We start from the raw sequence: 16382 nt of genomic DNA, 5'->3' as shown, positions 1-16382 counted from the left end.
CCAGCCAAATGAGATGGCTGTTTCCTGAATACTAGCGTTCTCTTTTTCCCCTTAAAATATTCCTTTCCTTTTGCCTGACTCTCCTTGCTCCTCCGCTCCACCTAGGGGCTGCCTCCCGGTGTTCGGCACTCAGCTCAGGTGTGACCATTTGCAGGAAGTGTTCTCTGACTTTGCAGAGGAGATGGGCATCCCTGCTCTGTGCTCCCAAAGCTTCCTATTTTATTTTCATCACAACACTGATAGTGTTCTATCATAATGGTCTGTCTAGTTATCTCTTGACTGAACCAAACACTACTTGCAGACAGGGGCTCTTTCTTCCACCTTTATAGCCTCTGCATTTTGTCACAGTATCCAACGTAGACTGGGAGCTCAGTATATTTATATTCATTTCCCATTCGAGATATTTTTTAAAAAACTCAAGAGAAACAAATCTGAGACATTCAATAGCATTACCGTGATTATGGTCCCTGTTATTGCAATTGTGAGTAGCAATTTTATTTTGAAACCCCAAATCAGGTTGAGTGATTTGGTGTTGAGGTGGACTCTTTAGAACCCATCCTGAGCCCGGCAAGCACAGCCACATTGCTTCCCAAGCCACATCAGGAACAGGATGTGAAACAGGAGAAGGCAGTTCTCACTGAGGTAGATCTCAAGAGATCCTTCGAGAAAGTAGAGGTTGAGCTGAGCATGAAAGGAGAAGCTGGGCTTGGGCAGATTCATCAGCCACCTCAAAGAACTCATTTGAGAATGGGGCGAGACTGGTTTGTGCGGAGGGGAATTGGCCTCAGCCTCTCTCCTCTCCCATCAACCTGCTGCCTCAGTCCCCAGCAGCACCTAGCCCTGCTTCCTCCCCGGCCTCACCCTCCCACCCAGTGAGATTGCTGTAGGGTGGGTGTTTGTCCCTCCAAACCTTATGTTAAAGTTTGAGTCCCGGTGTGGGAGGTGGGGCCTAATGGGAAGTGCTTGGATCGTTGGGGGTGATCCCTCATGAATAGATCATTGCCCTCCCTGGGGAAGGGGGTAGTGAGTTCTCACTGCATTAGTTCCCCAGAGAGCTGGTTGTTAAGAAAAGCCTAGCCCCTCCCCGTCTATCTCACTGTCTCTCTCTCCATGGGATCTCTGCACGCATGCACACTCACACACACACACACACACACACACCCTTCCCCTTCCACCATACCTGGAAGCAGCCTAAAGCCCTCACCAAAAGCAGATGCTGGCACCATGCTTCTTATACAGCCTGCAGAACTGTGAGCCAAATAAACCTATTTTTCTTTACAAATTTCCCAGCCTCAGGTATTCCTTTATAGCAGTACAAATGGACTAAGACAGAGATCGCTCTAGGCAGCAAGTGCCTACTTATTGCATACTGAGTGCTCCAAACACGACGTGAGGATGACAGGCTGGCATTTGGAAGCCCCCAGTCCTATTTCAGTCTCTATCCTCCTCTCCTCCTAGGAACAATCTCTCGCTACAGAATCCAAAGTAACATAATATCAGGTCATTATAAAAATAACAGCTGCAAGTCATCAGGTGCCAGGCAGTACGCTAGTTCTTTTACCTGCAATATCTTATTTAATCTTTACGGAACTTATTCACTCACTGAACAAATATTATATTTCTTCCGTGCCACTCGTGTGTCACAGAGCACCAGAAATGCTGTGCTGGAGAAGACAGACATGACCCCTGCCTGCATGACGCTTTCATTCTCGGCGGGAGACAGACACCAAAGTAAATTAGCAAAATTACAAAGTAAGCAGTGGCACCGTGTGAGCAAGGCTGTGAGGATAATTAAAATGGCGTAAAATAATTAAAACAAAGAGGAGAGTTTGGCTGGAATGCTCAGATATGGTGGTCAGGAAGACCTCTCTGAGGAGGTGGCATTGACACGGAGACATGCAGGGCACGAGAGAGGAGATTGTGTTCTGCACTGAGGGAACGACAAACTCAGAGCCACGTGAGTGACTCGGAAGTTCGGCGCGGTTGGGGCAGACTGGGCGAGCGAGGCGGGTTGCAGAGGTGAGTGGAGGAAGCTATTGCACGGAGCAGGCATTCTTGTTCCTTTACGTGGCAAGGAAACAGGACGGTAGAGCAGGGTAGAGCTCTGATCGGTGTTCTTTGTTCAGGGACATTTGCTGTCTGCTCCAACTTTGTGTGTTTTAAGTTGAGCTGGTTCATTCCGGTCCTGGCTGGTTATTGCGCACGAAAAGTTTCAACATGCCAGCTGTGGTCATTCCGCCGCTCCTGTCGTGTACAGCCATCGGCTCATTTCCTGCATCTTCTTGCTTCCTGGCGCAGTTATTGCTGCCGCTTCTGTGCCTGACTCCATGCTGCCCTGAGAACTAGGGACAGACTGACCTCCTGGAGCTGCCCCTGAGCCCCGCGTCTCAGGCACGGCCTCGCTGCCTGCTCTGATTCTGACTGCACCCACCATGACGCTTCAGCAGCCAGCACATTGAACCACGCTGGGCCCAGTCCCCCACGGCCCAATGACATTGTCTCCAGTAGGCCATTATTTGAGGAGAATCAATTTTACTAAGCAACTGGAATATTTGAAATTTCAAAGGATAAATACATTGTTAAGGTGGGATTTCAGGCAGTGGGTGTCAACTATTTTTTAAAGCAATGTGGCCCCTCCTCCCACTTGTTTAAGTCTGGTTTTCAATATCAGTGTCTTTCTGTGCGGCCGTGGAACATGCTACTTGGAGAATCTCAGGGCACTTTCCCTATAATGGAAATGAGGAAGTCAAAAAGAAATACGCCGGCAAATAATGGTCTTTTTTGCCCTGGGACACTGTTGGTGATTATTTCTCAGAAGCGATCTTTAATTGTTTCATCTACAGGGTATGCATCTTCTTTGCTCTGACTGTCTCCTCATAGAGGCTTGTGAATTGGATCCAGCTATTAGTAGCACTTACTGATTTCCTCTGAGTCTTGCTGGCTGAAGCGCCAGGCTTGGAACAACTTTTAATTTTGTTTTTAATTAAATTTCAGTTGTTTCAAATCACTCACTTTTAATGTCATTTCTTTGCAGTCCTCAGAGGCAACAGGAGCTGCGTGTTCTTGTTTATGCACATACACAATCTGATGTGTACATATCCGTGGCGTGGCTGAAGACTGACTCCTGGCCGAGGTGCAGAGCAGGAGCAGGCAATTAGGAAAGCAGAAATTAGTCAGCCGCAGAATGGGCTTTTGTTTGCATTGCTGTAACCAAAGCTGACATGTTGTTTAAGCAGGAGTCCTGGTTATTGTGTTTGTTTTCTTCCAAACTGTATTTGAACAAAGCAAGGTTCCCTTTTATTCCGCCATAGGATTATCAAATACATGGAGGTAGAAATAGTATAAGAATAGCTAACATTTATTAAGCATTTATTATGTGTCAGGTACTGTTTTAAGCACTTTACATATATTACCTCATTTACATTAAAAGTGAGTAATTTGAAACAAGGGAAATTTAATTTACATCTATTACCGCCCACATTCCTAGGAGATTGTTATCCGCATTTTTATAGCTGAGGAACCAAGGCCCATTTAACTGGATCATTATTACTTACTTAGCAGCAGGGCCAGAACGTGAATACTGGTCGCCTGACTCCGTATTTCTACTCTTAAACATTACACGGGACTTTCTCTATTAAAACAAAACAAAACAAAACAAAAAACAGAAAAGCTTCATTATGTAAATGAATTTAACAACAGAAAAAGGTAGCAAATCGAGGAGTTCTTTGCAAAAGTAAAACTTCATTTGTTTTGTTTGGTCTTTTATATGGCCTTTGCTAACACCCATTCTTGTTGTGTAAATTGTGAGAGTGCACCATGGGGTTTGGTCTGGATTCACAAAATCCTGGTTTAGCTATTTAACTATGCCCTTTCAGATATTTAGCACCCCAGAAAGGACAATGGAGCTTGAAAGCAATAGCGTAAATATGCATTAAATGTCTTATGTATCCCCTAGTTTAGCTAGCATCATTTGCTGGATTGTTTGTTCCAATTCAAAACAGAACCCGATGTATTTTCATTCTCAGAAACTTCATATATCTTGTTCCCTTTGTAAAGAACATAATTTTGCTGACACTACCACCCTCCTTTCTCCACTACAAAACACACACACACCCCTCCGTTGAGTGCTCACAGCAGCTTGTTCCTTTCTCCACAGCACTCGTTCCTATTTGCAGTTGTGTAAGTGTTGGTTGGTGCGTTTACTTAATTAATGTGCATCCTCTACCCAGCATTGTATGCTCTCTATTTGGGCAAGCGCTATGTCTTTTTTATTCCCCAAGTAATACCCAGTTTTTACAACCAGGCCTGGCACATAAGTGGTGCTCGACAAACATTTGTTGACAGTATGAATAAGTAAATACACTCAGAAGTCCAACCCAATGCTCAACCTGCTGAGAAGTAAAGTGAGAGCAGATGAAGTACAGGGCCTGCAGTGTGGACTCTGGGTTCTAGTTCCAGGTTTGTAATTAAATAACTGTGTGTCACTTGGACAAGACACTTAGACTGCCTTTAGCATCTTCATGTGTGACATAGGAATGAAGTCACTCCCTAGAACATATACGCACATGCACAGACTATATCATTAAATACCAAGCACTCTAGTAAATATTTTACATTCTTTAACTTACTTCTTCCCAACAATAACGCTATAGGTAGTTACTGTTCTTTTTCTCATTTTTTTTCAAATGGAGATCCTGAGTCCCAAAGAGGGTACTAAGTTTGCCATATCTCATTCATCTTTAAATTGGCTTCTCCTGGCACAGTGTTTGGCACCATTTATCACTCCATCCTTTCATTCAAAATGTTTCACCAGTGGCCTGCTAAGTGCCAAACCCTGTGCCAAGAGGTGCCAGTTTAAAGATGAATGAGATATGGATTCTCATTCAGAAAGCTCATTCTCTTTCTAGGTAGGTAAGACATCAGCGTGCCCTGCACCTTGCCACGTGGTAGGTGCTCAGTAAGTGTATGCTGAACTCAAGTGCATCGCTGGTGACACTGATGTAAGGAGAGAGGTGCATGCACCAGCCCGTTGGGACAGAGGGAAGACAGGCCACTTCCAGGTGAGGGGGCCAGGGAGGGAAGAGTTTTCCTTCATCTGAGCCTGGAACAACAGGTGTGGTGAAGAGGAAACTCCAGGATATGAGGACAAAAGCAAGGGTAGGAGGAAGAGAATGGCACCATTTAGTCAATTGCTGCCTTTCTTCACCCCATGTCTTGCCCTGTTCCAAGAGAGGGAGATCATATTCCTGGCAACTACTTAGCGACAAAGAAAGAAATCACAAGCATTTTCTGGTTACCTACTAAGTGCTTGACTCAGTACTACAATGTTGTATATATTCTACCCTTCATTACTTCCCAAACCTTCTGAAGTTGGTGATATTGCCATTGTTGTTGTCATAGCAGCAATAGCAATAGCATTATCATCAGTATTCTTATTACAAAAGTAATACAGGAGAAGATGAAATAAATATTAAGTATGCCCTCTTTCAAATTTCTAGTTCTAGTTTGTTGGGTTGATGACTCTTTTGTTGTATATCCTAGAATTTTGCTACACAAACATACCCATATATACACACACATGCCCTGAATTGCTATATTTATATTCGTTTGTTTCAAACCTGAGATAAGTTCCTGCCTATTCTTGGCTACCTTGCTTTCCTCAGGAACCATGGACATCTCAGTGTCCATTATACCTAGGAGTCTCTAGTAGGTATCATTGTCCCATTTTACAGAAGAGGAGCCCTGAGGCTCACAAAGTCAGGTCATGGGCATAGAGTCCTTCAGGTGGTAAATGGCAGGGCTGGGGTTCCAACCAGACCTGTCTGACTCCAGGGCCTGGTCCCCTCAGGCCACACTCTACCAACTCCCTGTGGAAGCAGAATGAAGGAATTCATTGTTCACGTGTCATATACCAGAAACATGGACCTTGGCCACCCTGTGTCCTATTTGAGCCCCAGAGCCTTCATTTGGCCCTCAAATGAAAACCTTATGCTTTCTCTCTTTACCTTTCCCAGAATTCGTAGAAGGCTTGGCAGGTGGAAGGCCGATTGCTGAGAGCACTACAGTGTGGCTAAGCTGCAGATCTTCTTTGTTATGTTGCCCCAGGTATCAATATTATATATTGAGGCAGCTGTTCTCATCTGTGCCAGACAGTGGAATCTGTTCCATCAACATGACTGTTGAAACCTCTGATTTTTGGAAGTTTTGCCCCATATAGTCCTTTGTAGCATCATAAAACAATTAGATTTAGTCTTAGCATTAATTTGAATTATTGTCCAGTTTCCAGAAAATATCTCTTGGAAATGTCATAAGGATGTATTACATGTCTTTGGAGATATTAAGTATTGAATTACAATATTATGTCACTACCCTCCTTCCATCGCTGGTCTTTTTTTTTTTTCCTCTCTCTCTTTTTGTTTCAACATGGTGTGATTTATGTTTCAGCCACCACCATGAGAAGCTCAGTATTTAGAGAAATAGCCAGAGATGAATGTTGACAGAAGCCAAAGAAAACTCCCCATAGACAAAAATCCTATTAGTGTCAATAGGTTTTTCCTGAAGTGAGTAGGATGGAGACAGCCTGGTGTTGCAGAGACAGGCAGACTGAATGCTCACTTTGAATCATCACCTTTTAGCTGTGCAATTTAGGACACATCCCTTTAATCTCCTTTAGCCTCAATTTTCTTATCTTAAAAATGGGAATAAAACACCTACCCTCCAGGGATATTTCTAAGGTCAAGTAGATTAACAACAGCAGCCATGGGAAAAATTCTCATTTGGTAAGTGCACACATTCAATGAATGAGACAGTCCCATTTAATGTCAATGCAAATGCTGGAAGGTAAGTGCTGTTCACCCTCTTTGGGATGAGGAAGCTGAGAAAAGAAATATTTAATGTTTCCCAGGGTCACTGAAACGGTGAGTGATACAGGTACCTTTTGAATCCAGGTTTGCCAGTCTGAAGGTCTGTGCTTTTCCCACTGAAGCCATTTCTAGACAAAAGAGGAGAGTAGAAGCCAAGAGATCTAGAGAAAAAGGAGAACTCACACACACACACACACACACACACACACGTACACTGTCGTGAGAGACACAAAGTAGGCAGGTGCCTGGGCCTAATTTGGTCGGTTGGCATCAAACTCACAGTGTAGTAATGAAACAGATCTGGGGTTGGAATTGCTAATATGGTTATTCTTAGCACTCACAGTTGTGAGCTGTCTTTGCCAAACAGCCTGATGTTTGCACAGATTCCTTGGGAGAGGCAGAAAGAAACACATCTCATAGAAAAGGGCGGGTCCGGAGAAGTGGGAACCAGGCAGGGAACATGGTTGAGCTGCTGGACCCTGAAGGCCACAAGGTGCATTCATTCATTTGCTGAGTCACTCAGCCCTTCATGTCTTCGCTGCAAATTTTGTATTTTCACTACAAATGTATGAGCCTGATATGTACTAGCCACACTTCTAAGGCCCCTACCCTGTTTTCTCACTCTCGCAACACATCTTCAAGTAGCATCGCTCATTCCTGCCCTCCCTCCCTGACTCACCCTGAGATGGTGTGACAGTCAGAGGAGCTGCTGGACTTAGCTATACGTCACCCTAGAAGAAATAAGGATAACCTGGGTAGGATTCCTTTTTGATCTAAGATCAATGTTTTTTAAATCAACATGGTGGACGATTGCTCCCAAAACTCAAAGATCATTTAGCTCTGACATCCTAATACTGAAAAATCTCTTTCTGTCAGAGCAAGGTGATACTTTTTTAAAAAATGAAACTAATGCCTGGCTGTGTCATAGGCAGGGCCACCATGTTGCACAATTTCAGGAAGTACCGTCTACACTGGAGACAATTATTCATAGCACTGTCTGTGCTTATGTGTCTGTACACATTTGTATGCATATATACAGAGACACGCAATTATCCAATTGTACATACACATGTAAAACACACAATGACTTGTATATATGGATAAGTATACAATTATAAATAGAATACATTGTTTACCATAGAATAGCATAACATAATGACCCTAGCCAGGCACTGTGCTATCCATAGGCAATTCAAATGAATTTTATTTAATGGACATACACGCTCCATGAAGTAAGTATTAGTCCCATTGTACAGATAAGGAACTGGAGGAGGCTTACCAAGACTAAGTGATTTGTTCCATAATCACACAGTGACTCAGTGGCTGGACCAAGGTTTAATCTGCTCCTCTCCGACTCCTTTCAGAGCTCCCATCTAAGCTCATGTATCACTTGGGCAGCTGCCAGAGAGGGAGATTTTTTAGTATTAGGAAGTCAGAGCTAAAGGACCTCTGGGTTTGGGGAGTAACCATCCACCATGTTCATTCCAGCGACATTGATCTTAGATCAAAAAGAAATCCAACACTGACATTGCGTCTGATGCCTAAATTCCCAATGAAGTAATGAAGAAAGTTTAAAAAATAAGATGAATAAAGTCTTAAATTAAAAATAAATAGCTGCTTTCAATCTTTAACCAATATTCTTCTTTAAAAAATTAAATGAGTCAAAGAAAAATGAGAAGCATTTCATGGCTTTGTTCTTTTCCCTTTGCTTAACTTGGTACCAAATTGTTGTATCCCTGGGGAAGAAAATACTTTTTTGAAATGTGAAAACTTCAAACCCCTTTTGTCCAGACTCCAATACCCCTAGCTCAACTTTGAAGCAAGACTATGGGTACATAAAGGCATGTAGAATTCCATGGCAATCTGTTTTTAGCCCGACTTTGATCATAATTTGAGGTAGAGAAGACAGAAACCGGTAGGAACACATGGAGCAAATGTGGGCATGTGCTTCAGAGAGACCTCCATTTGGGGAGACAGAAAGCTGCATTTGGATACAGCTTTATTTGGAAACAGCTATTTTTTTTTAACACAGAACATCCCGAATCCCAGTGGCCTGTTCATCTCCATGCTCCTTTTTCAGGGATATCTAGTTAGCGATGGGCTCTTCAATGGCATGAGACATGACATGGCCATGTCAAGGTCATTAGCATTTCCTGTGGCCCGTGAGGGAGCTCTAGCCTCGTGACAGCTCAGCCTCCACAGGATCTGTCTTCACTGTCAGTGGGAAATCCTGGAACAAACCCTGAGCTAGAAGTCACGGCACTCGGATTCTGGTCTGGCCCTGCCACTTTCCAGCTCTGTGGCCTTGGGAAAGTCAGTTGACTTCTCTCCCCCGTCACCTCCCTCATGTCACTAAGAGGTTGGGAGTCACAAAGTGTAAGTTCTAGTTGTGGATACTTTACTAATCCCATGGGATCTTGGGCATATCCCTTTGCTTTCTTGAACTTCAGTTTCTTTCTCTCTCTACAAAGAGGGTCTGATTAGAACATGCATTCTTAGTGAGGATATAACACCCCACGGGGTGACAATGGATGCGTGGGGGTGTGGCGGTGAAAAAATCTTACTCTTTTTATGTACAGTATATAAACAAGACATGCAGCACATAAGCAGATATGCAATGTATCTGTGGTATTAAAATTCCGTGGGTCAGGGATAGCTAGGGGAAAAAATGTCTAAAAAAGGCCCCTTAGGGAATGATAAAGGCAAAAAAAAAAAAAAAAAAAACTGGTTGAGAAACTGTGGACTAGAGGGCCTAGAGGGCCTCTAAGTTGTCTGCTCTTCTTTAAAGTTAGATGTATAACTATTCTAGCATCATAAAATTCTGATTCGTTGTATGATTATTCCAGGAAGTGCCCAATTTTAACCAAGTTGCTGTCCTCTTCCGAGCTTGAAAAAAATAGTGTTTTCGTGTAAAATTAACAAAAAGAAAGAGGCCAACTCTCTTTAAAATAGCCACTGGAACTTCTCAGTGTTTTCTTAGCTTCCTTCTCCCCGGTCATTTGCATCTCATTCACCCACTTTATGTGTATGATGATCCCTGTGTCCATCCAGGTCACACGCCGCACTGGGTGTCTGTGCAGTGGGTGGAGACAGCTCAGGTCAGACTAGGGTGTTTATCCTGAGCTCCATGGACCTCCGAGGGGCCTGTGGATAGAACTGTATTGCACATACTCGTGCCTTTGTAATACCATGCATTTGGTTTCATACACTCGCACACTTTATTCTGAGAAGTAATCCATAGGAATCGCTGGCACACAATCAAGGTTGATAAATGGAGCAGATGGCAGGCTTGAGATATATTTGTTGTCAAATAAGACACAGGTAGTGTATTAATTTGCTACGGCTGCCACGACAAAGTATCGCAGGCTGAGTGGCTCCAACAACAGAAATGTATTTCCTCACAGTGCAGGAGGTTAGCGTCCAAGATCAGGGTGTCAGCAGGGTTGGTTTCTTCTGGGGCCTCTCTCCATGGCTGGTGAATGGTTGTCCTCTCCCTGTGTCCTCACATGGTCTTTCCCCCATGTGCATTAGTGTCCTAATCTCTCTTCTTATAAGGACATCAGTCATGCTGGATTAGGGCCACGCTAGTGACATCATTAACCTTAATTAACTCTTTAGAGACCCTGTCTTCAAATACAGTCATGTTCTAAGACATTGGATATTAGGACTGAAACGTGAATTTTGGGGGGACGTAATGTAACCCGTAATGGGTGGAGACTATACAGAGGAATAGGAGAAGGTTGAAGGTGATCGAAGGCAAAGGAAAGAGAGAGAAGAGAGCTGGATGGGGAAGATCAGAAGCTGAGGCCACGGGGAAGAGTGGCTGAGGACCCTCTCAGAGACCCTTGTAACGGAACCATCACCACAATAATGACCCTCGAGAGTGTTTGCACTCAGGGACTGATTGCCTCTAGCTATCCAGGTTGTCTCTGCCATCCTCATAAACCCTCAAACTTGGTTGTAACCCCATTTTTGCAGTTTGGTCATCTACTCCCTATGTAGCTTTCAGTTGATGGTAGGCGGTGCAATGGATTCAAGCCTGACGTGGGACTGGCTGTGTGCCCTAGGCAAAGGGATAGGAGGGACACATTCTTCATGGGTCAGCTGGGCTGGCAGTAGACGTGGGCTTCCTTTCTGCTCCCTTTCAGAGGTTGCTTTTCCACCTGTTTTCAGTAAGGACGTTTCTCCCAGGTCCGAGACCCTGAAAGATAGGATCTGCGGTACACATGATGTAACAGAAGGAAAGGAACCTTTAATCATTCTACTTCCAAAGAGGTGGGAAAGAGCAAAGTGAATACGTTTGGCCAACGTAGCTCCGGTGCTTCATTTCATCTTCCAGCCCTGCAGCCTGTCATTCCTGTGCTCACCATTCACCACTGTGACCAGAGCCTTCTTTTGAAATCTCCTCTCCACGGTTCTCAGAGGTCTGGCTCCCGATTCAAGGTGTAATGAAAGGGATTTGCCGGTGCCATCTGGCTCTCGAGGCAATTTTGTCTGGTGATACCTCCTTCTGTGGTATTTTTAGTTCTCATCCGTAGCTTTCTGTTTCTTTGGGGGCCTGTGTGCCTCTGGCTCTGGAGTGAATACTACAGAGTGGCCTGAGCTCCCCAGCTCACCCCTGATCTATGCCGCACAATTACAGAAGCAGGCTTATAATCAATGTAATTGGAGATCAGAGTTAATGAGGACCTCCGTGCCCGTGCAGTCCCCTGAGCAACGTCGGGCTTCAGATGCTAGATAAGGAAATGATTGGGCTGAACTGAAAATCCATTTGGCTAATTAGATGATGTATATTCCCACAAGCCAGTGGGAAAAAAAAAAAAAAATATATATATATATATATTTAAAAATAAGGAAACATGACATTTTGAAGTTGAGATTTTTGGCAGAGATTTATTTCAGAGTCATTGCTCTCTGGGGAGATCTATATGCGTATAGACAGGAATCTCAGAGCACTCAGAAAAGCGGAGGGGCAATTTTAATCTAAAGCAAAAAAAAAAATTAAATTAAATTAAACGAGGGTCCAAAAGAAAATGAGAAAAGATATGAGACACATGGAATAGTGCATTTTTATCCCTTTCCTGTGTAGTTTTTTTTTTTTTTTTTTTTTTGAGACAGAGTGTCGCTTTGTTGCCCTGGCTAGAGTGAGTGCCGTGGCGTCAGCCTAGCTCACAGCAACCTCAAACTCCTGGGCTTAAGCAATCCTACTGCCTCAGCCTCCCGAGTAGCTGGGACTACAGGCATGCACCACCATGCCCGGCTAATTTTTTCTATATATATTTTAGTTGGCCAGATAATTTCTTTCTATTTTTAGTAGAGATGGGGTCTCGCTCTTGCTCAGGCTGGTCTCGAACTCCTGACCTTGAGCAATCCACCCACCTCGGCCTCCCAGAGTGCTAGGATTACAGGCGTGAGCCACCGCGCCCAGCCACCTGTGTAGTTTTTATTCCCAAAGAAATGCTAGCATTTATATAGGGAGCACTGCCTGACATTCTTTGACCTTGGTGTTGTCTGTCTCTCCTTCTCTCTCCACACACCCATAGCTCAACATCTTGTGAACCTCCACTACACCGCAAGCACTGTAGTGATTGTAGAGTTAAATGAAGCCTGGTCTTTGCCTTCAGGAGATGCACAATCTAGTTGGGAGAATAAGTAAGGGACAGGGGCGGGGGAGCAGACACTCATGCTTTGCTTAGCTTTGCCATATCTGACCTTCCTTGCTGGACTATAAATTCTCAGTAGACAGACACCATGTTTTATTCAAGCAGAGTCTGGGACAGGGCTTGGCAAATAGTAGAATCTGAATGAATGACTCTCTACCATGGCATTTATAGGTGCTAGTTGAGTGGAATGCTGCAGAAGTATTAAAGAGATTAGTGGAAGTACCAGCCAGGTCAGGAGTAGAGCCTTCAGGGGTAAATACCACATGGAGTGCCATGTTTCCTTCACCTCCACCTTTGCCTCGTGTGTCCTCCTTCACTTCCTTCAAGGTCGAGCTTAAAGGTCAACTCTTCAATGATTCCTCTCGGAGTCCCCTTTTTTCTCCCCCTTAAAGGTACCCAAAGACAATGCCTGTCTTTTTCAAGCAGTTCTTACCACATTCTAGGTTGTATTAAAGATATCTGTGCAGACATTTGATCTTCCTTATTTAGTCCATAATTTTCTCAACGGATTCAGCTCATTTCTCAGTCTCTTTGTCTATTTCTTACACAGGAAGGAGTTTAATAAATGTTGGTTAAATTAACACATTGAATTTGGCACGAAGTTACTTCTTTTCACTATCTGATGTGGCACTTCCATGCCACATATCCTCACCCCTTCTCGTCAAGTGCCTCTACTTGAGTCTCTAATGAGCCACCCACATCACAAGCCCGTGGGGTGAACAAGAGCTCAGGAGCCACGATAGTGAAGTTCCAGTTTTGTTTAGAACTCTGAAAGGCTAGTCTTATATTCTGGCTCTAATAGGATGAAAAAAAATGAACCAGGGGATCAATATGGAGGCATTTCTGCTTCACAATCCCATGATGTAGTGAGTTGAACTTCCCTCTCTAGTCAAGCATGGAACTCTGATTTCATTAATGCACCTGACATTCACTAAGCTCCTAGTATGTGCCAGGAATTTTACTGAGAGCTAGATTGATGAGGACTAAGGAGTCATGACCTCTTCCCTGTAGGAAATCACAGTCTACCAGGGGAAGCAAAGGCCCTCCAGCACTGCACAGTGTACACTTCTGTCGTCCTTCTGTAAGGTGTGGAAATACTTATCCTGCAAGGCTGCTGTAAGGATTAAGTGAGCAGAATGTATAACACATTCATCCCGGGGATGAACAGAGAGGACAGTCAAAGGCTAGTAGCTCCTTTCTGTCATTAAACCAACTATACAATTCTGTATAGTAGCTGTTTAAAGAAGTTCGGGGTAACCTGCTGTCTTAGTTTGTTCAGACTGCTATAACAGTTGGCTTCTAAACAACAGAAATTTATTTCTTACAGTTTTGGAGGCTGGGGATTACAAGATCAAGTTGCTAACATATCAGATGTCTGGTCAGGGCCTATTTCCTCATTTATCGATGGCTAACTTCTTGCCGTGTCCTCACATGGAGGGAGGGGTAAGAGAGCTCTCTCAGGTCTCTTTCATAAGGGCCCTAGTCCCGTTCCTAAAGGCTCCACCCTCATGACATAATCACTTCCTAAAGGCTCTCCCTCCAGACACCATCACAGTGGGGATTAGGTTTCAACATGTGAATTTCGGGGGGGGCCACAAACATTCAGTCTGTTGTACCTGCTTTCAAGTCATCCCCTTCCAGGGAGACTCATCTGTCTCATATTGGAGAGAGATCTGTCAACTGGTATTGCATTTAGAGCTTTCAGATTCGTAAGAAACCCAAATAATAATCCACATAGCTCCTGTTAGTTGAGATGCCACAATGTGCCTGGGACCTCGCATGCTGTAATGAACACTGAGGTTGCACCCAGATCCCCAGTTAGCACCCAGGCACTCATTCTCCCAACTGCCAGGAGTGGTGATGGTTGGCCACTGTCAGCGGGGTCCTTCTTGGGGAAATGACCTCCATTGAAAAGGCCACTTCATCCAAGGTTATGTTCTCTCCCCAGGGATAGCCCATAGCCTGTGACTGGTTAGTGTGAGGGTACAAAGGCCTGATACCTTTGTCTTGATTTGTAACAAAGGAAGTACCTTTCCAGCTCCAGAAGGATCAGCTGAGAGCTTTGCTGTAGCTGCGTGGCTGTTTGACTTTTCCCTCTGCCCGATTTTACTTTGCTCATCCTCTTCCAAGAATTTGCCTCCCAGAACCTCCTGAATGCCAGTGTCTGCCTTTGATTCTGTTCTCTGGTGATCCTGACCTAAGACAATGCATTGTTTTATTTAATCTTTGTATCAACCCTAGGAAGGGGTGAATTGGTATCCACATGTTTCATATGAGCTAACGGAGGGTCTATGTTCTTGCCCAAGTGTGCAGAACCAGTAAGTGACAGGGTGAGCATCTGAGCTTGTATCTTGCTGATTCTATTCTCTTTATCACTGCACTATGCAACTTTACTGAAGCAGTAAGGATTAACCAAACTCAGCCCTGGTACACAACTCAATATCCATCTTTCAGTCTTTAGTGAGAATAAATACAAGAATTATCCATTTAAACAGCATGACTGTGCTTTTTAAAAGAAAAATCTGTAGTTGATACTGATGTTCAGTGCCTTGCTTAAGGACCCATGTGACATGTTTCTACCCGGGCTTATTTCCAGGGGGGAAATATGGCTTTGCAGATAGATTTGCATATCTTCTCTTGCCAGAAATTTGAAATATGGAATCGAACAGACTCCTTCCTTTTTTTGCTTTAGCTGCCAAGGACTTTAGGGCCAACATAAATGTGGTCATTTACTGATCTCAGAGCCTGATACTATCTATTTCTTCCACTTCACGTAGACACCTCTCATTGGCACCAAAAGCCATGCTGTTCACTCTGCCTTTAGTTAGGTACTCATTTGATAGGATGATAGAAATCATATTATTTGTGTTAGTTAGAGAAGATAATCATTGCTGGTCGTGCCCTTAACCTTTCAAGGAAGCTTCTCCACCCACAGCCTTAGATGCTCAGGCAGCCAGGTATGGCTTGATGTGATCCCACCTCCCTGGCCACTGCCCATTGGGCCACAGCTGGGCACCAGAGCCAAGGGGAGTCCACCCCTAGGTCAGCCAGCAAAGTCTGATGTGGCCTGACAGAGAAGCTTCCGTCAAATCCATATGATGCTTATTAACTGAGTCCTTCCTTGGGGAATTTGAATTGCATACATGGAAAGATTTTATTTTGGTTGACAATGAGGTAGAGAGAGGCAGACACAGCAGAGAATCTGAGCCATGTTAATTATGAAGCACAATTTCAAGTCACCTGCTGCTGATCTGCCATGAATCTAGATCCACTCTTCAAGTCCAGTTTTGTAGAGCCTGGTCCTGGTTTGGATGCACTATGTTTCCCCCTATGACATTCTACCTTTACTTTGCATCATTGCGACATATATACACTCACCATTTACAGCTCATATGCAGCCATTCTCAATGGGCTTCTGTTTCTTGCCTCCCAAAAAGTGTGTGTATGTATGTATATGTACATGTGCATGTGCTTACAATATTTATGTATGTAAATGTTATACATTCATAGATAATATATTAATGTACACATATATATGTTATTCTCATTAATCCATGATGCCCCTCATTAATCCATATACATATAACTATACATACATATATGAGAAAAGCATTTCAAAGCAAAGATCGCTCTACACAAGTGTTCAAGAAGAAATTTTAACCACCATTGAAAAATTGGTAGTTTATGATAAAAATCTGAATTTTCAGCCTCTCCCGAAGAAAGTCTGAAGATGTGGTACCATCGGCCTTTAGTTCCATGTGGCAAGAGTTGGCTGGAGCTGGTCACCCCTGCCCCATTTGGTGGAGGCTGCAGTGTCCATTGTATCCCAAACCCCACCTCTCCCTATTGTTTCTCA

General features: G+C 43.8%; 1 protein-coding gene across 3 annotated transcripts in view; it reads left to right on the top strand.

Moving 5' to 3' along the window:
• ASTN2 (astrotactin 2) overlaps positions 1 to 16382 on the top strand; it is an 824356-nt gene that overhangs the window by 353696 nt on the left and 454278 nt on the right. The gene's annotated exons all lie outside the window — the stretch shown is intronic.

This window comes from Eulemur rufifrons, chromosome 7 (genome assembly GCF_041146395.1).
Source record: "Eulemur rufifrons isolate Redbay chromosome 7, OSU_ERuf_1, whole genome shotgun sequence".
Lineage (NCBI taxonomy): Eukaryota > Metazoa > Chordata > Mammalia > Primates > Lemuridae > Eulemur > Eulemur rufifrons.
The sequence above is the reverse complement of the archived record's forward strand: the minus strand, read 5'-3'. Positions and strand labels throughout refer to the sequence as shown.